The 26,365-nt window shown below is 38.7% G+C and overlaps 1 protein-coding gene across 9 annotated transcripts in view; it reads left to right on the forward strand.

The window, feature by feature from the left end:
- The window catches only part of HIVEP2 (HIVEP zinc finger 2), a 188,734-nt gene that overhangs the window by 109,902 nt on the left and 52,467 nt on the right, over positions 1-26,365 (forward strand). The gene's annotated exons all lie outside the window — the stretch shown is intronic.

Consider the following 26,365-nt stretch of genomic DNA (forward strand, 5'->3'; position numbering starts at 1 on the left):
CAGAAAAGTTAGAAAAATTTTTGTATTTCCAGCCTAAAGTTACAAGATTTGAGCTTCACAAATACTAAATTCTATTCATATTTCTAAATTGTGCCGCTCCGTTACTCAATTTCCCTGAGCTATGTAAACACCTGATGAAATATAATGAATAAGGAAGTGCCTAATCATGTGGGAAAGGTGACTTTGAAACCAAACCATTGGTATCTACTTTACCTTTAGATATATGAAGATACGATGAGGTCAGATGGATTTTTAGGAAGAGAATAGCATTGTTTATACAATGCCCACAAACTGCCTTTGCTTTTTCTGCAAAAAATCTCCCTCGAAGCTATTGTCCTGGAAATTGGTTTGTTAATGTCGCCTTTGAGCATTCCGTGAGTGTAGAAATATCAAGTGTGGCATCCCTGGGCATCTTGCCATTTTACCTGTAAAGTTCATGACCTAAGATTCATATGTGAGCAATAGTTTTCATTGTTATGGGCACATGATGCTATTCGGGAACATTTTTTGATAATTAAAGGGATATGAGGCAGTTGATGAAAAACCCGTCAGGTAGAGAAATGTTCAAAAGAGTTTCAAAAGCAGAGCCTTAATTTCTTCAATAGTTATAATAGACGTTCGGGGGTGAAAATTAATACTCTGAAACGCTAACATAAATGTCTTTTTCTGCCACATTTAATTTTCTCTCTACTCACCAGGTTGACTTTTACACTTACTCCAAAGTACCCTATGGTGTTACAGTTAAATTTTGGTTGGCAGGACCGAATTTCAGTTATGTTCAGGAGACGGTTCTGTTTGTGCCTCCTAAGGCTGGATATAGCCTGGACATTCAGGGCAGTTAGCCTTCTCTTTGTTTATTATTGCATTGTGAGTTCTGGAAGCCCTTGGTTAGGACAGCTCTTTGGGGTTACAGTCTTTGAATGAAGTAGGGATTTTTCTTAATTCATAAGATTATGTGAAGATTAAACTTCTGGCTCAGTAAGTAGTAGTGATTATGATGCTAGTGATTAACAGTGGTACTGATCACAAATACTGTTTTAACATCCCAATCGTTATATTTTATTAGTCAGGTGATTAATTCTTTAGCCTATCATTATGGACATAACCCATAAGGATGAGTGCATTTTCTCAATTAAGCCAAATACTTATTTTGGTAAGGAAACATAGCGTGTAAAATTCGTAAGCTTTTTTCATTATGTGTGTGAAGTTTTAACCACATGCACAGATTTATATGCTCTCATTGCATTGGAGGAAACTATTTAAGAATTATGTAAGTAGTATTTCTTCTTTAAGCTGAGGAAAGGTGAGAAGCAAGGTGAAAACCATTTGTGTTCATTTTTGGCATGTTCTGCGGAATCAGGTTCTGTGCAGTAGCTGCTTAAAAGTTTAAAAGTAAGAATTAAAAACCCATATGCATTAGAGGAGATTGGGTTTCAGAGCAGTAATTACTTTGCTGAGAATTATATAGTTATGACAGTAATTTTTGGAGTCAGAAGTTATTGAAATTGTACTTTAAATTAGGGTATCTGAAATATGTTTTTCTGTGGAAATTACTGCATTTTGTGACTTCCCAGACTTATTGTTCATCTGTCTGTCTGCTCCTTTCTCTTCTGCTATGCCTTAATGCAATTTTTTTTTGGTCATTACTTACAATAATCTAGACAATAATAATGAGGAAAACTTTAATCCTTCCTACCTGGACACAATTTAGCAGGTCTTATAAGGATATGACAAGGTTGCAAATAAGATCTGCTATCTGGCCTCTATAGTTTGATATAACTTCCTGCTCTTATATATAATTTAGAATAAACCTTGTAAGCTTCAAAGTGTTGTAGCCTTCAAAAATATTTCCTTTTATATAAGGTCATTTTTATAACTTTAGATGCATACAGTTCTTCTGTTTGGGTAACTTAATGTAACTTAAGAGTGTTTCAATATTTCTGATTATTACTAAACCCATGTGAAACCTACAGACTTACCTTACGGTCTATGTATAAGGACAGTTGCATATGTCCCCATTACAGCCTGAGGGGGTGGAGCCCCTTACTCTTAGTGACACAGTTTCATTTGTCCAAAGTTTTTTTCTTACCCTCTTCTATAAAACTAGACTCTCCCTGCTTTGATTTTCAAGCATGTCTCTTGTCTATACTTTGATTCATTCATACATTCAATACTTCACCCATTTGTGGATTCATCATGCAGTCAGCAGGCATTGATGAAACCAGGCGTATAAGCAAAGCACATTTTGTTCTATGAGCATTCTATAGCCATCCGAGAAACTGACTGTGGGTTGCTTTTATATCACTTCACGGTACAGTATTTCCCTCTGCCTATCCGTCTTCCTGTCTCCTTACGGTAGCCTGCAGTGTAGGATGGCTGTGTGGGGGAACCTCTCATCTTTTTCTCACCACACAAAACCTACACAGTGGAATTTAGTAACCATATGACTCGTTTCTATGATGATCTGAATTGCCATTTGGGTAATGCTTTACAGTTTACAAACGGCTTCCATGTGACATTATCTCCGTAAAGGCGATAGCTAGTATGTAGATGTTATTCACATTTTGTTTTGGGTATGAAGAAACAGAGGCTCGTGGGATAACAATTTAATGGTGTACTCGAAGTCACAGTATTAGTGAATCATAGAACCAGAATTCTGTTTTCCTAACTTCAGACAGCATGCTGTTCACTGTCAGATCACTGGTAGAGTTGCCTGGCAGTGTTCAAATATCAGAATTTGTTGATGTGGTCACTATACTCTGCTTAGTATGAATCATATAAGGAAATAGAGGCCATACTGGAGTTTTGGGGAAGAATCGCAGCTCATAATGTTAGGGAATTTTGGAGACATTACATCTTTACCTTCCTCTATGATATTAACTATTCAGTTTACCCGATCACTCTCCCTGCTCTGGGAATCTCAAACTCTAAGCAACATCTCTATTGATCAAGAATGGCATTGGAAATTCTGACCCTGTTGGCAATGATAGATTTCGTCATAAATTACTGAATGGGATGTTAGACAAAATCACCCACTTAGAAGTAAGTCTTTACTTTTTATTTCTTTCCCCTCTGAATTATTTTCACACATCCATTTCTTCAATGTCAATTCTTGTGCGCCTATTTGAGCTTGTGCTTTGTGGTAAAGTGACTTTTGTGAGATGTCTCTCTCGTGCTGCTCGGTAGGCTGCTTGAAGACAAAGACTATGTCTACATTTTGTTGATGTCTTCTTCAACCTGGAAAATGGTGACTGAAAAAAAATAGTAGCTATTCAATGAATACTTGTTAAATTTAATAAAAGTACTTGGTTGAGCATTTTCTTTTATAATTTACTTGGGGACTGCAAATTGATACCTGGGCACAGACTTAATTTTAATCATGTTAGTGCGATGAGTCAGCAAGTCTGATACTCATTAAATATCCAGAGTGGAGCCATAAGGACAAATTTATGTGCCTTTTTTAATATTCTCTAGAATGCAAAAAAAAAAAAAAAAAAAAAAAGAATTCTTCTTAAAGCAAAATAACAATCCCCCCCCCCAAACAAAACAAAATAGACAAAAATCCCGACATTCTACTTAACAAGAATGTTTTATTGTTCTATCTTGACCAAGGGAACAAAAACAATTGATCTCTGAAAAGATTTAATGAGAAAAAGGAAAGTGTGGCCTCTGACTATATCGGCTTCCTGGGAGACCCAGTGGGGCTGGTGTGTGACTGTGAGCCCAGCTGGCTTTGCCGTGGGGACTGAGGCTGTGCATTGACTTTGGCCTGTAGTGGTGGGAAGCCCTTGACAGCTTTGAAGCAGCAGAATGATGTAATCAGAACTGCACTTCAGGAATGTGGGTCCTGCTGGGTTGTGCAGGGTGCTGTGGGCGGAGGGGAGGGCGGGGTGAGTGGGTGCGTGTGCTCCCGAAGACACAGAAGCCATTTAGGAGGCATTTCCATTAGTTCACATAGGAGCCGTCCCCCTCACCTTTCCTCCCACACTTACACCAGGGATGGGAGCCCTGCTTAGGCAGCGGCAGTGAACAGCTGGATCCCAGGTTGAGGGAGTTCCTTTTGACTTAACTTCCTCCAATCTCTTCCTTAATTCCTCACATCTCAGGTTTTGCATCATGGAGCCCTTGTGGCTACTTTCAGCTCAAATTGTTTTCCTTAAGGCCCTGCTGATATTTCTGCAGGTTACTGCCTCTGATAACTGTGCCTGGATTCTGTATACCCAAGGGTACAGTGCCTAGATTTGTCCTTTGGAAGTTTGTCAGTTAAATCCAAAGAACCTTCTGTTCTCCTTGAATTGGGGCTGTGGGAGATGGGGGGGCGCTGAGAACCTGATTTGGAGGGGTGGCAATAAAGATCAACAAGACACAGACAATAGAAGGGAGAGTGTGCAGGAAGCCCATGTAAGACCGCCTGATTGGTTAGAGCAGGGAAGTGTGTGTGCGTGTACATGCATGTACATGTGCGCCCTTCTGGGGAAACTCTCAATGATGACACTAGGCTTTGAGCCTGGGAGTGTGAATATTATTTTATAGAGAATGGGAAATAAAGGGAGAAGCTGTTTTCAGTAGTAGGATGATGAATGTGATTATATTCCAGTTGAGTTTGAGATAAAAGTAGATAAAAAGAATATACTTGACCTTTCATTTTTCAGGAGGGTTTGTCATTGGAAACAGCAGTTCACTGGAAGGCGTGAATCTTCTTCCTCTTCTTACTGTTCTTCCAACTCCTTATATACTTCCCGAGAGCTTAGGATGGTTTTAGGTTTTCTCAACTTTACCCCTGCCAAAATTCTCCAACAAGTCACCTCCTCAGAAACATGTGTACCTGTCAGAGTACTCACAGCAGCCAGAAGTGTGCCTTTCAGCCTCCTAAAATAAAAACATACAGGCAAAATAGCTCTCTTGTTCTTTAGAGGGGCATGATCATCGTTATCGCACGACTTGCTGAAATAGCACGGCATAGGAACATTTATTGACAGACTGGAAAACCTACGGAATGTGCACACATATGATTTCTCCTTTGCTTTAATGTTTTCCATTTTAACAGCCCAGTTCAGGGAAGCAGGATAATTTTCACTTGAGCACTAAAATAAAAAAAGTGTGTAAGTCTAACGTTGATTACTCAATTGGTAGTATTTCTAACAACAGAATCCTCAGGCTCTTAAATTTGGTGGTAGCAGTGAGTTGGCTGGTCCCAGTGTAATCTGTTCCTTGTTTCCCATCCACTGAGGAGTTTTTGAATTTTAGAAGAGATACTCTTGATTAAATCACTTAAGGGCATATAATGGTCCTGTAATTATCATTTGTCATTACCTTGTGTATTAATGATTAAAGCAAGCATTTAATAACTATAAGGCAGTAAATATATTTCAGTTCTTGAGCCATAAAAAGATTTCCATTAACAGAATGTTTTGTGCATAAATAAATTATTCATTGACTGTAGCAGAGTTTGATTCTGTCATCAGCCTTAAGTGGAAATTTTGAGAACACCAATCTTCGCAGATGCCAACACTAAGTTGGCTAGAGCCGTCATCCTTCTTACATGGAACCTGAGCTTTCTTGGCTATTTGTAAAAGCTTTAGTTCGGTTAAATTCAATGAATATTTATGGCACTTCTGCCATATGAAATGTAGTGTTCTGGTGGTTGGAGGAATAGAATGATGAGTAAGTCTGCATTTTAGCTTCCAAGTTGCTTATAAACCTAAAGAGAGAGAAAACTAGTATACACCGAACTCGGATGTAAGAAGCCTAAGCAACACACTCAGAAATGTATAAATAAAATATGTTAAAAATTCAGAGGAGAAAGGAATCGTACGCACTTTCTTGTAGTTCTGTGGGGGGAAGGACTTAGGAATAAGAAAGTGTTTCCTGTAGAAGTCTTTAAAGATGGACAAGGTTTTGGCAGGTGGAGGAATTACAACCACTTCTTAGACAAAGAGATGGGGTGGATAAAATGGGTGTCATCATAGAACAAAAAGTGACAGCGTGTGTTTGGAACCCAGCATTGGTAGGTGAAGAAGAGACATGACAGGAGAGGGAAAAAATACCAAGAGACGTGCAGGGTACAAAGGACCTTGAATGTGTAATTAACACATCAGCTTCTTACACATGTGAGAACTTTTATCCACTTTTGAGCTGAGGAGTAACATGATTGGATCATATTTTTGAAAACTATTTCACCCCACCTCACTGATAAGAAATGAAAAACTTGGAGGTAGACAAGTAAGGAAGCTATTGGGATTGTCTCCATGAAGGTAAGAAGGTTCTGAACTAGGTTGGTTGTATGGGATTACAAAGGAGGGGTCAGATGGGAGAGACAGTGTCATTAAGTTGTCTACAGGTTGTGGCATGTGATTGGCGACATGAGGGGTGGGAAACAGGAAGGAGTTTAAAATTCTATTCAACAATTCTAGTAAACTTTTGAATCCAATCAACATTTATGGAAAACCAGCCATGTACCACATTGTGTCTGGTGCTAGAGCTCTTTACTGAGAAAAACAAGGATGATCTTGTTCCCAAACAGCCAAAAATTTAGTTGGGGATATAAAATATGAAATCAACTAATATCCAAAGCACATTGTGATCAGTGCAGGAACAGGGCTAGAAACAAAGGATTATGAGCACATGGTGGTGGTGGGGGCTTAATTCTGACTCTGAAAAAGTGGGGTAGCATACAGATGAGATGACACTTCAGCTTTAAAGATCAGATAGAAACCTCCAAAGTAATTTAGCTGTCAGAAATGTCGCTGGGACACCAAGAGAGGCAAGCATCAATGCTGAGAGGAGAGGAACTTTATGGAGAGCAGAACTTTTATTGAATGTCCACTGTGTGTCAGATCCTGAGCTGAGGGCTCCATATGTAAGGAAGGTGTCTTCAATAGCGTTCCGTGCTGCAAAGTCTTCACCCATGTTACGATCTAAGAGAGGGTCACTGTATTTCACAAGGTAAGGATGTGAGATGGCTTTTGAAGAGGTCTCAGTAGGTTAGGGGAAGCAACATTCTAAAGGTTATTACTTATCTTGAAGATATGATTAAACTATACCAGTGAGAGATAAGGCTGAGCTTTCCTCAATGATTTCTCCTTGATGGGTCAAGTCTACATAAACCTCAGTGGATCTTTGTGCTGTGGCTGCACTTAGAGGTATTATTTGAGAATGTGTTTGTTCATCCTGAGAACTCTTTGCAAACTTTAAAATGTTTCCCATTCTTTAGGTTCCTAGATTATTTTCTCACAAGTAAAAGATTTCAACACTTATTACCAGCTTTCCTCTTCCTGTCTGCTTCCTCTCTCCTCCTTCTACTCCTTTAAAGACTCAACTGATGAGGGTGCCACACTGACCACGCCCTTGGCTCAGAGTCAGGGAAGTCCTCGGGCTCTCCTTGGCGTTTTTCCCACGTGGAGGGAGATTTCCATGGAGAACAATCCAGGGAAGTGCGTGTACACATAGACACACAGATAACACACTCACACACACACATCTCAGTTCTTTTCCTGTCCTCAAGGATATTTATGTGTCAATAAACAGACATGCTGTCATATATAGGTACACGGTGATACATTCGCCCTGTGAAACAGGGCAGAGATGCAGTAACCTAACAGGTAGGGCTATGATTAATAAATTAACATTTAGGAATAATAGAACTTAGAGAAAAAATTTTAAATTGCTTTGCCAAGATAAAAAGCATATTCCTCTGGAATGTAAAGGGATGAGATTTATATCATAGTTATGTTTCATTGATGTTTGTTGTGTTTTTAAAAAATCAATTATTATAGCAAACTGAACAAATTAAATAACTTCCACAGAGGCATTCATTTTATTGCAAAGAGTATTTTAAAATTACAACAGGCCACCCTGTAATTTAAAAGGAATAAAAGGAGAGTCAAGAGAGTAGTGGAATGGAGGGAGAGGCAATTGCTCCTCAGCCCCACAGATGCGTGACAGAACATGAGCATGGTGTGTGTGAGTGTGTGGGTATTCCTTCCTCCTCCCTTGCTTCCTTCCTTCATTTTTCATTCGCTTGATCACTCAATCAATACAATCAATAAATATTTGCAAATTTCCTATAGTGTACCAGGCTGGGGGCTGGGAAATGTAGCGAGTAGAGAAAAGACATGCCACATTTTAAATAAAATACATTTTTCTTATAGGAAACTGGCCAATATAAGTAAGTTTGCCTTGTCTTATAGGTATTATACACTACTGTTTTTACCTTTTAAAGCAATTCCCTACCATTGTTAATGATAAAATCTGCTCAACCTGCTAGAATGCAAGAATCCAGTTATTCGATTAATGGTAATGGAATTCCTTGGAGCTTCTAAAGGAATTGCCACACATTTAAATCAGATTTTACCTACTACAGACTTAGTATTTCTTTTCTTTAAGAATTGAATTGAGTCCTGGCCGGTTGGTGCAGTGGTAGAACGTTGGCCTGGTTGTGGATGTCCTAGATTCTATTCCTGGTCAGGGCACACAGAAGAGACCATCTGCTTCTCCACCCCTCCTTCTCTCCTTACCTTTCTCTCTCTTCCCCTCCTACAGTCATGGTTCAGTTGGAGCGAGTTGACCCTGGGCGCTGAGGATGGCTCCATGGCCTCTGACTCAAGCACTAAAAATAGCTCCTGAGCCAGAAAGCAATGCCCCAGATGGGCAGAGCATTGCCGGGTAGGGGGTTTGCTGGGTGGATCACGGTCAGGGGGGATACGCGGAGTCTGTCTCTCTCTGCCTCCCCTCCTCTCACTGAATAAAAATTAGAAATAAGTATAAAGAAAATAATAATAAAGAATTAAATTGGCAGGGCAAGCTGCTCTTTTTCTGTCTTAACAGAAACTTTGGGAGGAATAGGGTTAGTATGTTTATTTGTGTGTACAGGTTAATATTCTAAATATTTTCAGGGAAATCCCCAAATGCAGAGATGTCTTCTACCTTTCAAAGCACTGTCAAGATCTTTTCCACCAGCAATCAGCTCACGAGTGGGAAGGGCCACTGAGACTGAGATAGGGCAGAGTAAATCTGAGAGTGTGGCAACCTGTCATTCTGCCAGGTAATACTTTCGCTTTCTACTCTTTAAATTTCTCTCCTTGCTTCATCTTAATAATTTTCTATTTTTATCTCAACTGGGAACTATGGCTGGTAGGTTTGTTCTTACATAATTTATCCTATTTTATTTTATTTTTTTTAAAGAGCGAGAGAGCAAGTGAGAGAGAGAGAGAGAGAGGAAGGGAGAGAGATAAGAAGCATCAATTCGTAGTTGCCGCACTTTAATTGTTCATTGATTGTTTTCTTATATGTGCCTTGACCAAGGGGCTCCAGTTGAACCAGTGACCCCTTGCTCAAGCCAGCGACCTTGAGCTTTAAGCCAACGACCTTTGGGCTCAACCAGTGACCATGGGGTCATGTCCATGATCCTATGCTATAGCTGGGACCCCACACTCAAGCTGTATGGTCCTGTGCTCAAACCAGCAATCTCAGGGTTTTCAAATATGGGACCTCCATGGTCCAAGTGTAAGCTGTACCCACTGTGCCACCATTGGTCAAGCAAACTTATCCTCCCTTAATTTCAGCTTGGTTATACTTATGAGAAAACAAGGGCTTCATTTTTTTCTACCTATTTACTTTGGAGCCCATATTCATATTCATGAATATCAGGGACAGGTGTAACTTGCCACAATGTTTACCTTTATTTTAAATAGTCAAAAATTCAAGTTGAACTGCTACACTTATGGGGCCTTTGCCATAAAACTCTTAATTTTGAGTTCTTTTGTTTCCAAAGCAGATAAAAACATATATGTATAACATATGCATAAAGGCAATAATTTTTATTATATAAAACATAACTTTTGAAGTTTTGGAGTTGAAATAAAGAGTTCATATGTTATAGAGTTCTGAAGTATTTAAATAAAACTCTATATTAATTTGGAAGTTTATAATGCACATTTTAAGAATCCCCTAACCCAAATTTAGAAGTGTTTATTTGACAAATCATTTTTAATTTTAGAGAGGATAAAAGTTAATTTCACTCTGGCATTATTTTCTAATATATTTGTGCCTATATTGTTTTTGAAAGCATAGATGCCTTCTCACACCTTGTATGTGGCTCTGGAGGAGAAGATAAGAACTGGTCTGATGTGTGTATCTAGATCAATCTTTCATTCACTGTGTCATTTATTCAGGATGGAGAAGGAAGAATGTTGAACAATGACTTGTATTTTTCATTCTGACAAAAGCAAAATAAATGTTCTTAGCTGGGCAATATAGTATTAATGGAGGGGGACTTAACAACATATGGAAGCTTAGGTTATTAAAAGTGGATGGAAAATTGCGATTGAGTCAGGACATATATAACAGCATCATTTTAATAAATTATTAATTAACTATAAAATTTTCTTTGATCATTATTGGTCTAAGGGATACACTCTTTTCAAAATATCTAGAACTATACTGTGTGTGCCTTTACTTTTACATGTTGTACAAGCAGGAACAAGAGCTGAAATGCTTTAGTTAGTTATCGATAACTTTTCTACTCGTTTCAGTAAATGAGCTATTCAGAAGCTTTCGTTCTTAAGCTATTTGAACATGTATCTAATGGGCACTTTAAACTAAGACTTCATAATGCGAAGTCTTATTGTCAAGAGCTAGTTTCAGATACTGAAAAGGGTTTCTAAATCAGATCTTTTATGTTTGTGTTTTGAGGAGTTAGCATGGTTGACCTGTGCAGCAAAAGGGATACAAGATCCTAGGGCAGGGGTCCCCAAACATTTTACACAGGGGGCCAGTTCACTGTCCCCCAGACCGTTGGAGGGCCGGACTATAAAAAAAACTATGAACAAATCCCTGTGCACACTGCACATATCTTATTTTAAAGTAAAAAAACAAAATGGGAACAAATACAATATTTAAAATAAAGAACAAGTAAATTTAAATCAACAAACTGACTAGTATTTCAATGGGAACTATGCTCCTCTCACTGACCACCAATGAAAGAGGTGCCCTTTCTGGAAGTGCGACGGGGGCTAGATAAATGGCCTCAGGGAGCCGCATGTGGCCCGCGGGCCGTAGTTTGGGGACCCCTGTCCTAGGGTTTGGCTTGAATATAGAGATGAGCCAAAGGATGAAGAGAATCATTTATTTCAAGACATTTACTATTATATTTTAAACATTTACTACTTAATTATTATTACTTATTTTTAAGGTGTGTATGCACATGTTTGATGCATTGTGGAAATCGAATGAAAAATTAAAATAATTCAATTATAGGGTTGGCACTGTGAATTATTCTTCAGAAAAGATGTAATTAGTTAACATTTTCTGAAGAATGCATTTTAAAATGGCTTTACTTTTAATAACGTTATTACTCAATCCTCTTTTCAATATCTTTGAAAATGAAATTTGGAAATATTCTAATTTCTATAATCTTTTGCTTTTCCTTATAAATTATTTTTATTTATTAATGATAATTTTCATACAATATCACATTATTTTCAGGTGTACATCCCCATGATTAGACATTATATAACTTACTGAGTGATCACCTCAATAAATCTCATACCTATCTGACACCATACATAGTTGTTAGAATATTATTGACTATGCTCCTTATGCATTTTTTATAAGTACATGTTTCAGTGTATACATTAATAATGTAGAAATAACTTATAAGAAGGATGTTTCTGATAATTCAGTGATTTATAAGTTTTATTTTCTAATATTATCAAAACCTTGATAAGTGATTTCTGATTTGAACAATTTCTATATTACATGGAAACATGTAAACATTATGTGAGGGTAGTTAATTTTGGTGGGAGGGAACATTGACTAACTAGAAAGGTCATTGGTTGAAATGTCAAGAAACTACAGAGGTTCTTGCCCTGAATCTCATAAATACTTATAGACCTTGGGCAAGCAACTCAACCCTCCCCAATCTCACCACCAACCTCTTGATTTTAAGGATATAGATAGACTTCTGTCTATATCTGCAAAACCTCTAAAATTCTTTCTTTGTTTAAAACATGAAAATCAAGACTCATAGATCCTTAAACAAAAATTTTGGGCCCTGGCCTGTTGGCTCAGTGGTAGAGCATTGGCCTGGTGTGCGGAAGTCCCAGGTTCGATTCCCGGCCAGGGCACACAGGAGAGGCGCCCATCTGCTTCTCCACCCCTCCCCCTCTTCTTCCTCTCTGTCTCTCTCTTCCCCTCCTGCAGCCGAGGCTCCATTGGAGCAAAAGATGGCCCGGGCACTGGGGATGGCTCCTTGGCCTCTGCCCCAGGTGCTGGAGTGGCTCTGGTCGCAACAGAGTGATGCCACAGAGGGGCAGAGCATCACCCCCTGGTGGGCGTGCCGGGTGGATCCCGGTCAGGCGCATGCGGGAGTCTGTCTGACCGCCTCCCTGTTTCCAGCTTTAGAGAAATGAAAAAAAAAAAAAAAAGATTAAAAAAAAATTTCTATGGATTATTCTAGGAGTCAGTCCCTTAATCCAGATGTCTAGGAAATGTCATTCCTCTAAACTTCCAAGTATAAAGGGACAATTCTATTCAAAAACATTGATAGTGCTCATGTAAGTTGTTGAAAAAAAGTTGCTACAAGATTTATCTTTCAAGTTTAAGATCTAGATAATTAGCAAAAATGTGAAAGGGTGTTTTTTGAGGCCTATTTCATAGTCTTTGGCCTTCACTGCCATGCTTCCTTCTACTAGACCTTAATTTTAATGAGTCTGGTAGGAGAAGTAGAGGTACACATGGTGTGGAGGTGATGGAGCACAGGGCAGCCCGAAGAGCCTTGGTGGCAAGGAGAAGACAGAATGAAGAGGAAAGTTGGTTCTGTCTGCAAATGTATGGAAATGACAGGTCTCAATCTGCAGAGCTCCTCCTCTGTCATTTCTAGTATGTGTTACAGTCACTGATATTCAGCTCCGGTTTTACATCTGGCTGAGATGGGGCAGAGGTGTCCAAGATGGACCAGGAAGGGCATAACTGTTGCCTTCCCATCCCCTTGGACTGGATCTGAGTAGTGGTGTTATAGAGTGACAAGGTATCTGCAATTCACGAAGGCTCAGAAGAGTGGAGGTAAAAACTTGATGGAACAGTTTTCTTTTTTTTTTTTGTATTTTTCTGAAGCTGGAAATGGGGAGAGACAGTCAGACAGACTCCCGCATGCACCCGACCGGGATCCACCCGGCACGCCCACCAGGGGCGACGCTCTGCCCACCAGGGGGCGATGCTCTGCCGTGACCAGAGCCACTCTAGCGCCTGGGGCAGAGGCCAAGGAGCCATCCCCAGCGCCCGGGCCATCTTTGCTCCAATGGAGCCTTGGCTGCGGGAGGAGAAGAGAGAGACAGAGGGGGGCGTGGAGAAGCAAATGGGCACTTCTCCTGTGTGCCCTGGCCGGGAATTGAACCCGGGTCCCCCGCACGCCAGGCCGACGCTCTACCGCTGAGCCAACCGGCCAGGGATGGAACAGTTTTCAAGACAGTCTAAAAGGAGAATTGGTTGAAGCAAAGCTTGGTTGGACTTTAAGAACACACAACTTGGCACTTGGTTATTGCTGCCAATCTTTGTGGGGCCTCCAAGGCAAGAGTTCAAATGGAGGCTCACATAATTTTTAAAAAAAATTTGATCTGTGATAAATTTTTTATTTCTATAGAAAATGCAGTTGCAGGGATTTCTCGATGAGAATAATTTTCTGGCCCATATTTATTGTTTTGAACAATAATTAAAACTTCATTAAATAAAGAATTTGTAATGTCCTATTAGTGAATTTTATGTCGGTCATACTTGACGGAAGTGAACTTACTTTTATTGTTTCCAGGTTTAAAATTTACACAGACTGACTGATTTTAGAGATCCTATTGCTTATTCCCCCTTGACTTTTTAAGTTTCTGAACTGCAAGGAAGAATCTACATAACCAAGATGTCAACTTATTTTCAGTGACCCGAGGGAGTCAAAAATAAAATAAAGTTGCCCTCGAAGTATGAAAAATATCAATATATTGTCATTGACAATGTAAAGTAGAGTTCAGTAAACATTTCAAAACTAAACTATTTTCAAAAAATGATTTTAATTAAATATTCAGAATTACAGGTTAAAATTAAAAGGCAAACTTATGATTGTATAAATCACTTTAAATGCAAAATCATTTAAACAAACTGAAGCTTTTGAGTATATTTTTTAGAAATTTGATTGTCTTCTTGAATATTTTAATCGAAGCCCATCCAGATCCAGGTTTAGAGTTCAATGTTCATTTAGTTGCTGATGTAAAGAATTAGCATGCAGTTTACACATTCACAGATTTAATAAGAAACATTGTTTAATTGCGAAACGTTCCTCATGTGCCATTTGTGATTGTTGCAAATACAGCACTGACTCACCAGTTCTAGAGCCACTAGTGAGAGCACTAGAGAAGCAGGAAGAGGGATGGCCGGCACTCTATCCCTTGTTACCCGAGACTCTGTGGCATGGGTGCCACCTGAGAGAAATACCCACGTCTCTGGCTTTTCTTTTACCTAAGCCACGAATGCTGTCCACATCTCTGCTTTTGAAAAGGTGTCTACCTCCACACTGTGCCATGTCACAAGTCACCAATATTCAGGGCATTCGAACTTAGTCCCTTTTTGATTGGAGCAAAGAGACTGGGCATAAGATATGGAGAAACATTGCCCTGGGGCCTAAACAGCTGTAGTGAGGAAGTGGGACCATCAAGGCTAGAGGACATCTGGATGCTAGTAGCAGCAACACCCATGTATTTTTCAGTAATTTTCTTTCGTTTGTGTTTGTGGTATGTGGAACTTCGAAAGCCTGATGCCCAAGGCAAGAATCCCTCTTGTCTGGATGTGTGGGCCCCAAGGCAGTGGGAGCAGGTGAGCCTTCGCATCCTCCTGAGGGGCAGCGGTAGAGGGGTTCCTTCAGGAGAGCACCGGGGGAGCTGGCGCAGGAAGGAAGAAATGGCCGCTGGGGTTGTGACTGGCTGTCAGAGTTCCTGTGGGCTCTTACCATTCTCCCTTACTGGCCTAGAAATACTTGGTTGGGGCTTTTCAAGGGGACAGTGGGCCTGTGAGAGCTGGTGGGGCTGGAACAGGAGCTGTGGTTAATTGGTGCTGCTGCCACTTCACCTGTAATGCCTCTCGGCTGGGCGGGGGCATGCTTGCATAACTCATTGCCTTCTTCCTTGGAAACTAATGGGGAAGGGGCCTTCCATCCTGTAAGTCTGTTTTCTCCACACATTTGGAAAGAGGAGGATGGTTCCATTTTCCTTTGTGAATATTCTCTATGGAGGGAGCCAGGGACACAACTAATCGTTGATCCTATCATTGGAATTATAAAGGGATTAATTATTCACTTAGTTGAGGGATCTTAACCACAAAAAATGGATAGAATTCAGAGGGTCTGAGAATTTGGTTAAGAAAAAATTTTAACTATATTTTCACTAACCTGTAACTGAATTTCAGCACCTACTTCATAATAAATAGAGGCAACAAATGACAGTGATGTTAGCCCTGTCTGTGACTTTGTCACCAGTAGAAATTACAGATATTTTCATATCATATTACTGTTATAGTTCATATCTCAAATATCTTTACTATTAGTACTACTCAAACTTATGATAGATATTATCCTTCTATATATTTTTTCTAATTTTTAGTGAAGAATCACATATATTTCTGTAAGCAACTTTGTTTAAAATTTTTTTTTGAGATAACTATATCTCATTATAATTGGTTTCCTTTATAATCCTACATATTTCATTTTGCATAGTTTAAAACATTTTGTTAAAAAGGATCCACAGGCTTCCTCAGACTGTCAGAGGGGCTCATGGCAGCAAGAAGGTTGAGAAGCTCCAATCTAGATTAAAACTCAGTTTTTCCTGCAGAACATTAAGGCCTTGGATAGTGCAGTGAGTTACTTAAGGTCACGTGGTAGAACAGGAGTTAAAAGGGGTGTCCTTCCTGCCCTGCGTGGCCTCCTGGCACCTGAGCCCGGTCTCAGTGCCAGGAGAATGAGCTCCTCTGTCTTATTCAGCAAGCCCTGTGCTTCTGATGGAGGCCCGGCCAGCATCCCTCCCCTGGCCTGTGGTGCCCTTTCTCCATCCCTCCTCTCCTTTCCTTTCCAGGCTTGCTGCGGGTGGTGGAGAGGTGTGGTCACCTCCAGCAGTACTTGCCCCTGGGACCCCAGGGCATTACAAAGCATCTTGCCCAAGACACCTGGATGGGTCAACAGAAAGAATAGAAAATTTAACCCTGATTGCTCAACCCAGTGTTAGTGGTAGTACAGGCAATCCTGGTCTCCCAGTACTAGCAGAGAGGGTTCTTCAGCCAACCCAGTGGGCTTTCTTAAATTAACTTAGGAACTCTTGTCACATTGTTTCCTCCTCATTTTAAACTAACACGTGCCTTAAAATATCAATAGAAAAATATAGAATCAATAACCAGTACTTATGTTTCACTTCCTAGTGCCATTTCTAAAGACTGTAGAATTAAAAAAAAAAAAAAACCCATTTCTAACAATATTATCTTTATCTCCATTTTATAGATGGGAAAACTAAGGCACAGAAAGGTTAGGTGACTGGTCTGAAGTGATTTATATGTCTACTAACTGTCAGAGATAGGATTTGAAAGAGGTATTCTGGCTCATGATCAGGGCCACTATGCTACATGTCCAGTTCTTCCGTAAGCGCCTTACTCCACCATTGTCCAGACTCGGTTTTTCTTTGGTTTGGAGTGTGATTAGGAACCTACATACCTGGGATGAAGAGCGCCTTTAGCTTATTCTGATGCAGTCCTGAGAGCCCCTTCCAGAGCCTCAGAAAGGCACTTACTTCATCAGGTGATTCAGTCTCTTCAGCTGTCATCCCTTGCTTGTATGTATTCAAGGCAAGATAGAGAAGGAAAAACGTATCCGTCCCCCCAAAAGTTTGGTAGTGCAACAAAATGCTACATGTGCATTGACTTGTCTCCATTTCAAGGACGTTGACAGTGCTTTGAGATTGGCTTTTGAAGCTTTCTTGTCAGCAACATTGGCAAGTGCACCTTTGAAAATTTCTATCTGAATTCTTGTTTTTGAAAAGAAATATGTTTGTTAGTATTTCTCTTTCTGAACACTAGTTGATGTTTTGCCAACTAGTTAAAAGTCTGCAAATCGGAGTGCTGGCTGAGAAACTAAACTTCCTGTAACCAGTTAGCTCCAGATGGCCAGATTTCATTGCGTATCACTCTTATAGATGCTCACTGGCTGTGTACTTGGGGTTACGAGGTGCACTGTTCCACTTGTTTTGGCCAGCCGTGCACAATACATTATTTGAAAGGTTGAGACAGATGGTATAGCTCCGACTAAAATGATGAGGGAGGAAAGAAAATGAAAAAATGGAAAAGGGCACTTGATTTTCTAATTCACATTTCGGAAGTGAATTCAGCTTCTGTGATTGACTAATAAATGCAGTGTTGCCATAAGACTTGAATTCATTAACGTCTGTTTAAGCAGATATAACTGAGTAATCGGCAGGAAGCAATCTTTTCCTTCATGGATGCTGTCCCAAACTTCGTGGGACCTCCTCCAGACTTGAAAATGTTTGGGCCTTTGAAAGCTGTCAAAAATAGCTCTGAGTTTTTCAGAATAAGATATACCACCACTACTAATACCAATCAAAACAGAAAAATCCTACGTTTTTTATTTTTAAACTGAAAAAAATATATATTTATATAGCCCGGTGAAGTAGCGGTGATAAGGACAATTAATCAGTTTTGGTGCAGCTGCTTCCTGACATTTCTGCAAATTGTTGTGGAAAAATTAATGAAGGTTAGATCAGTAATGGTTTCAAGCTTGGCCAGTGGAAACTATGACAGTGTTTCCATCAGCAATTAAGCTGGGCTGCTTTCTTTTTTCTATAGGGGAAGTGGTGTGATGTGTGTTCTCCACAGGAAATGGAGAACACAGCTGAAGTGTGTGAGCGCAGGTATGGAGGAGCGGTCCGGGAGTGCTCCCCCAGGCTGTCTGTGATTAGCTAGCTCTACAGATCTGCATTTTCTGCAGAAAGCATGTGGCTCTACAGCACTGAGGAATGAGAGATCACTCCTTGAAAAGAGAGGAAGGATTGGGGGATTTTACTGAGCTGCTATTTCAGAACGCAGCTATACTCTGCATCTGAACTCATTGGGAACCAGAAAGTGGAATATATGACAAACAGAAAGTGAAACTCACCTATCTAATTTTATTTTTCAAGCCAAAGGTAGTTTAGTTACAGGCACAGTTCACATCCTGTGTAACCCTATGGGATTTTCCCCAGTATTAGTTAAAAATTTTCCCATAGGGTCACACAGGATGTGAATTAAAGTAAATACTTAACAAGCATGATGAAAAGGAAATTAGTTTTCTAAGTGATCCTTTCACTGTTAACATCCTGAGTAGCTATTAGAAATATGGGAAAGGGTCACTTCGATGTCTCATTATCAAGTTGTTACATTATTAATGGGATGTATTAATATTCTTCCCTATTACATTTGAAGTGTATTTTCTTATATATGAAACTAAATTATATATATATATATATTTTTCTTTTTTGAAAACATTAAAACGCTTAGCAAAATTTTCTACAAATCAGTGGTTCTTAGTCTTTTGGAGAAGAGGTTCATAAACCTTTTTAGGATTCTGTTAAAAGACTCTGGCTCTTTCCCCTAGAAAAAAATGCATATATACAATATTTTGCATACACTTTGAAGTGTTTCACAATGCTCTTAAGTGACCTTGGACCCCAGGCATTTTTCACAGAACTGTGTTTTTAAAGCTTTTCATGGACAGATAGAAAATTATAGCTACAGCCATAATTTTAATTCATAATAAGTAGAGATTTTAAAAGAAGCACTTCTTAAAAAAACTTTAAATGTAACAATAATAATTCTTTCCCTTTTATGCTTGAAAAGTGCGTTCTTGTCCTTGGAAGGGAGCTTGTACATTGAAAAGAACACACAGAACTGGGTTTGAAGCTAGCTGTGTGATATCTTAGGAAGTGACTCTAGGTATCCTGCCTCAGTTTCACCATGTTTGAAGTTTTGTCTGGCAAATAGTCCGTTCTCTCTCTCTCTCTCTCTCTCTCTCTCTCTCTCTCTCTCTCCATATATATATATATATACACACACACACACACACATATATACATACATACATACACACACATATATATTGATACATATATAGACATATATATGTATATATCTGTGTGTACACACACACACACACACATAAAATCTTTTCTTTCCTTTCTCTTTTGAGATCTAGTTTAAAGATCACTTTCTTGCACATCTTTTTGTAACTCCAAAGGCACTTTTTTTTTACCTCCCCCACCGTATTCCTCTATTGCTTTGTAAATTTCTTTACATTTAGGATTGTGTTATATTTCCTTGGTTACATCTCAAAGTGCGAGTTTTGAGGATCTTGTATCTTATCAGTAATGTTTTATTTATTTCCATGCATGCTGGATCCAGCAAAGTGCTTAAGACATGGGCATTTTCTGTTTGCTAAGCTGATAGTAATAGTTCAATGCTTATTAGAAACGGAAAAATTTGGATTTTGGCTTCTAATTGTCACTGGATTATGTTTATGTGACTAATAGTCATTTCACAAGAAAGGTCAAATGATCAGTGTATAGCCAAGGTCAGATTTAGTGAGTGAACAGAGCCTGGAACTGAAGGTTTGTCTTTTCTAGCTCTGGCTACAACCAGAAGGTATTCTAAACCAGAGCTGCGGTATTTTGGCTAGAGTTTTCAGTCAGGTTAATTACCAAGTGATTAAAAAATGTACTATTAAATTTCTAAAATATATAGACCTATATATTATCAGAGTCTCAGAATAAAATTTGGGCCGCCAAAGCCTTAATTTATATTTTAGTTTTTAGAATCTGGGGTCAAACAATAGCTTGAAGGACATACTTATCTGTTTCTCTTTGGATTAAGTTCTCACATGCCCTTGCTAATGCTATTAAACTTGAGTTGAACAAAAATGTCTTCAAGAGGCTGGCATTCTTCAACTCTCTCTCTCTCTCTCTCTCTCTCTCTATATATATATATATATATCTTATATATATATACACACACACACACATACATACACACATACATGGATACATGCATGCATACAAGGGGGGCCAAAATAGGCTTATAGTTGTGAGTACATGAAACACAGTTTATTCTTATATTATTGTTGATTAATTATTGTATTATTTTTCATACGAACAATTGTAAACTACTTTTACCACACTTTATGCAATAGATACAATATATATGTATATGTATACACACACATATCCTGCAGCTCTTATAAATGTTTTTATAGACAATTTAAGTTAAAAAATGTACATGAAGCCAGATTGTCTTAGTACTTGAACAACTCAGTGGCAGTCAGCTGTTCTTTCTGTACATGATTAATGATTTCCAACCCATAAGTTATGAGTTAGAGCCTTGAGCATAAAGAGTGACTTTGAGCCAGGAGAGGCTTGGAAGAGAGAAATGGATAGTTAGCTGCAAGAGGTATTAGAGCAAATTGGTGTGGGAAAAACAGCAGTAAGTTAGAAGGGAGAAAGTGAAGAGAGTGGAGAGGAGAGAAAGAAAAATGTGGTAGGGACAGAATGCTATTTGGTGTTCTGGGGAAGGTTTTGACACACAGTCCTAATATGCAGAGTGCTAGGAAACCCTGAGTAGAACACTGGGTGAGGTGATATCCAAACTACATCAATGGAAGGGACTTCAGAAATGGAATCAAGGATCCATTGAGGTGCTAATGATGTTGATGAGTAATGAGGGGGTTGCCATAGTTGAAACAGAATACAAACAGAAGTGTATGCTTCTGAGCTATAGATTCAGAAATAAATTTAGGAGAGATAGGGAAGGAAAAAGTACACATTGGAAATGGGCTGAATTGGGGACAAAGACCAGTAGGTTTGAAGATTTTGCTCAGTAAGTCGTTGGCGATAAATTCTTGGCTCCTCTGAGATGCACAACCGTTCCTTTGCTCAGGCATTTCCACCTCCTGGAAAGCCTTGTCTTAGCCTGTCAGAATTTTCAAGCTCTTATTTAACTTTAACCAGCTGCATAAATATTTCTTACACAAGACTAGTTCATAGCAATCTCTCCTTTACTGAGCTCATACAGTACTTTATACATGTAGTGGCACTTGACACTTAAAGTTATAATTTGAATTCTCACTTGCATGTATTATCTCTTCAATGAACCTCCAAACTTGTATAATGGAAAGGAAAAATCTCTCTTTCTAATACAAAGTTTTGCATATAGCAATAAGTCAATATATCTTTTAAGAGTTTTAAAGGGTGGTGGGTTTTTACTACATCCTTAAAACTTGACTGTGGAATGCTTACTGTCAGGCATTGTACCAATCACTTTCCACACACAATCTTGGTTAATCCTAGAAAATTTAAATGACTCCAAAGTAGTCTTTCTTTAATACCAAATTTCTATTAAATTGCTAATCTTGTAAAGAATACAACCAATTCGATCATTTGTACTTTAAAAATAAGGACTGTTTCTTATGCTTCCATTCTTTTGTCCCTTCTAGTAATCTGCTGACTGGGCTTCCCATAACTGAAATTCTTAAAAATTAATCTCTATTAGCAATGTCAGGTTCTTTACCTCTTATCTAATAACAATCTGCTGTAACACCTCAACTCCACTGCAATTATTCTTATGAAAAGCTCCAATGATCTTTTAATTGGTAACCCTACTGGACTTTTAAAAAAATTTCTTAATTAATATGACTTTGCTGTTGCATTTGAACTCTCTCTTCTTTGGCATAGCCTTCTCCATTGGTTTTCTGGACACTAACTACTCTCCTGTTTTCTCTCCTCCTCTCTGATTATTCCTTCTCCATATCTCCATCATTGGTCTGTCTCTCCATCAGCCCAATAAATGTTACAGTCAAGAGTTATATCATAGGGTTTCTCGCTTCTCTTTTTACTATACATGTTTATAAGGATTGAGTGTCTCATTCATCATTATGTATCTAGTGACTAGTGGACCAGCTAGGTATTCAAGAAAATAATAAAGGAAAGACTGTGAAGAGAAGCTAAATATATGTTCTGTTATAAAACATCAGAATTGATTATGAGTCATCTAGATTTAAATGTCTTGTGGTTTATAAACTATTGAATTTAAATGATTTAACAATATGTTATCTATTACAGCATTAAAGAAAATTATTAAATATGTCTGTCTTCCATGTATACAGGGTAATACAATCTTGAGTGTGTATGGTATTTTCAGAATCCAGAAGATCCAACAGTAGAAACTGGAAGATGTCACAAACCAAAAGATGGTTTAGTTAGAAACTAGACCACAATCACAAAGAACATTTATCCTTCAAGTGAAATAAGCCCTCCTAATAACTTTTTTTCCATTAATAGAATTATCTAAAATCATTGAAAACTAATGGTCTAGTGAGTTTTTATTATTGCATAATATATTAACATATATAGCTGGTAAAATCAAACTAGTTATTTAAAACTGTAAAGTTATTTATAAGTTTTGCCGGTTCTCATTTAAGGCCCTGTCACAGTGACAGGCTATAGAAATAGTGTGTATAACTATCAACAGAAAGATTATAAAGTGAGACAAATCCACAAAATAATATACTTTTATTAATTAAAAAAATAAACATTTTCTTTACACTGTGTTAAATGGATCTTCAAGTACATTATGAAATTTGTCTCAGTCTCATGACTACTGGCCTCATTTCACTTTCAGACGTACTTTTGGAATAGTGGACTGTGAGTAGGGCCAAGTATTTTGTCTCTCTGTTTTATTTTGCGTAATTTCTATTGCTGTGTCTTCAGGTTCAGCATCCTTTTCTTCTGCAGTGTCTAATTTGCTATCTAATGTAATTTTCCTCTCAGATTTTAAAGTTGTCCTCTCTGGAAGTTCAATGTGGGCCTTGTCAATATCTTCCATATTGCTATTACTCAATATATTTATTTTTTTTATTCTATGTTCTTGAACATATGGAATACAATTACAGTTAAAATAACTTAATGGTTTTTCTATTAATTTTTTCATCTGTGTACTTTTGGGGTTCATTTTGATCCATTAATTTTTCTTCTCTTTTATGGATCAGATTTTTCTGGGGTTTGTTTGCATGCTTGGTACTTTTTGATTGGAAGCTAGAATTTTACCTTATTGGGTAACAAAGATTTTTGTATTCCTATAAATATTCTTGAGCTTTGTGACTGGGCAGTTAAGATACTTGGAAGTAGTCTGATCCTTTCATATCTTGCTTTTAAGCACTCTGGCTCTTGGGACCAGGCACTCTTCATGGCCCCCTGTTCCCTGTCAATATTTTCAGTGGTGTTTCTCCTGACTGTGGGTAGTTTCCTCATTTGCATACACTGGCCAATATTCGACTGAATATTGTATTTCTAGATCTTCTGACTTCTGTCTGCACAGGGTTTTCCTCAGCATTCTCTGTGGTCTCCAGCTACTTCTGGTTCCCTGCACTAAGTGTTCATATTTTCAACTCTGGGAAACCACTTGTCACTTCCTGAGTTTCTCCTTCACAACCATGGTGAAAATTTTCTCCAAGTAGTAAATCTGGGGCAATTTCAAGGCTCAGCTCCTTTGTTTCCTTTCTTTTAAGGATCACTGTCCTTTGCTGCCTGGTGTCCAGTATCTTGAGAACTATTATTTCACATTTGATATGTACCTTTCTAGTGCTTTCAGGCAGGAAAAGAAATCTGCTTTCTGCTACTTCGTGCTGATCTGAGGCTGAGTCAAAGCCTATTTTAGTATTTATTTCCTCATTTATATAATATTCATTAGCCTGAGGAAATCAGGGTGCTGTTAGATAATTGCTAAATAAAGGATTTAACTTAACATACATTTTTAATGTAGGGAGGTAGATCTGTGAAATCTGTGTGGAAAGAATGTGTGAAGAATTGTTTTCATAGCATAATGCAAAGTAGTATTGTTGACTTTTTCTTTTCAAAACCTTTCATCCATTTAAAAATACTTTAAAAGTTGTGTGATTTAAATTCAGTTGTGAATTTGTAAGATTTTAAAATAATGGTTCTTTCTTCTTATTATTTCCAATCTGACATTCTTAAAAGCAGCCACATTGTGTGGCGGGGGAGGAGTGGAAAGACTTGTGACATGCATAAAATTTTAGCCATTGCACAAAATGATAGGGTTTAGAAGATGTAAATAGCGTGGTTTGGACAAATCCACCTACTTACTCCTATTTGTAAGAAGCCAGGTTTCTTAAATTTATCTTAAGTGATCATTTTGCTTTCACTAACCTCTCTGCATATACAATGGAAGACAGTTTGCATGTGTTGAATTTTTAATGATTTGCCTTAGTGCTTCTAAGGTTATTTTATAGTGAAATACTGTCAGATTCTCTCTCTCTCTCTCTCTCTCTCTCTCTCTCTCTCTCTCTCACACACACACACACACACACACACACACACACACACACCTCATGAAAACGTTAAGTATCTTCCAGAGAATTTCCTGATGTACCGTCTTTGAATGTGATGACATTTATTTACCCAGGAAGCTAGACAGCAGATTTTTTTCCTTTGGATACTGGGTCAGGAACACATTTTCCACATTGTTTTTTCTCAATGTGGCATACATATGTACCACTTGCATATTTAATGTTTGGAAGGCATGGAGGCTTCCTGATATGAAGTACTCTTATTGAACTACTTTAAATATTAATGTTTAGAAAACATCTTCTTTCCTCCCCACTGATTTTCTTTTAATTCTCCTTAGCAAATCATGGAGCAGAAATTAGACTAAAGGCTAACCCTGGTAACCTTACCTCCCATGCCATGTTGTGCATGTTTTTCTGTCAACTTAATATGATAACTGTATATTAAAAATACCAAATAGGTACATAAATCAGTTAATTTAACTGTATATAAAATACCAAATATATAAGAAAACTTATCTATTTTATATTGAAAAATTATATATATATCTCAACACTAACTTTTGCCTGTCCTCTTAATGTAGTACTTATAATTACTCTCATTACTGAGCACTAACTAAATTCCAGGGACAATCTTAGGTGCCTTATTTACATAATCTCTAGTCCTACAATAGCTGCAAGAAAGGTACTGTTATCCTTATGTGGGAGACATGAGGAAATCAGCTCCAAGATGCAAGTGATTTGTCGCAAATCACACCCCTAGTAAGCAGAGCTGATGGCAGGGTAATTTTCACGACCCTAAGAGATTTAGTAACATATCTCCAATATGTTAACAGTGGTGAGTATACTTGGCAGATAAAAAATTAGAATGGGGCCCTGGCCGATTGGCTCAGCGGTAGAGTGTCGGCCTGGCGTGCGGGGGACCCGGGTTCGATTCCCGGCCAGGGCACATAGGAGAAGCGCCCATTTGCTTCTCCACCCCCACCCCCTCCTTCCTCTCTGTCTCTCTCTTCCCCTCCCGTAGCCGTAGCCAGGGCTCCATTGGAGCAAAGATGGCCCGGGCGCTGGGGATGGCTCCTTGGCCTCTGCCCCAGGCGCTAGAGTGGCACTGGTCGCGGCAGAGCGACGCCCCGGAGGGGCAGAGCATCGCCCCTGGTGGGCAGAGCACCGCCCCTGGTGGGCGTGCCGGGTGGATCCCGGTCGGGCGCATGCGGGAGTCTGTCTGACTGTCTCTCCCCATTTCCAGCTTCAGAAAAATACAAAACAAAAAAAAAATTAGAATGGTAACCAAATACTTCTAAAATAATATACTATGAAAACTTTATTGAGAGCCAAGTATGTGCCAGATCGCTCTGGGGGTAATGGATTAGAGGGGCAAAACCATCCCCTCTGCCCCAGGGATGAAGCAGCAGCGACACAGTGGTGTGCCAGTCTTATTTCTGAAGGTGCACATGTGATGGCGAGGGTGCACAGAGTGGGGGCACCTAGAATATTTGGGGGAGTGCAGTGGTGTCCTAAAGAAGGAGTAGGAGGTGATGATCTTGACTCTCTGGCAACAGTTAATTTGAGACTAGAGATCTAACCTTTGCTGCAGTTAAGGCTAAGCCACACCCATTTACTAACCAAGGTACCCATTTATACCTAGGTTTTATCCTTTACTTATATTAAACTTGCGATTATGTACATTTGCCACTTGCTACCAAGTATGCCATATTGCTTTATTTTGTATCTCTTGAGCACATATTCTATGAAGAACCTTGTACTGAAAGTTGTGTGGGATACAAGAATGTAGTTCAAATTTCAAGATCCTTTTTATTTAATAATGGAAGTAGGAACTCTATTCAGATGTTTATGAAAAAAGGGAGAATGCAGAGAGCTTTATAAAGGGAAGAAAAGTGTGCTATGGCACACTGACAAGGAAGTGATATCTACCAGCTAATGGATCCATTA

The sequence above is a fragment of the Saccopteryx leptura genome, chromosome 3, assembly GCF_036850995.1.
Source record: "Saccopteryx leptura isolate mSacLep1 chromosome 3, mSacLep1_pri_phased_curated, whole genome shotgun sequence".
Classification (NCBI taxonomy): Eukaryota; Metazoa; Chordata; class Mammalia; order Chiroptera; family Emballonuridae; genus Saccopteryx; species Saccopteryx leptura.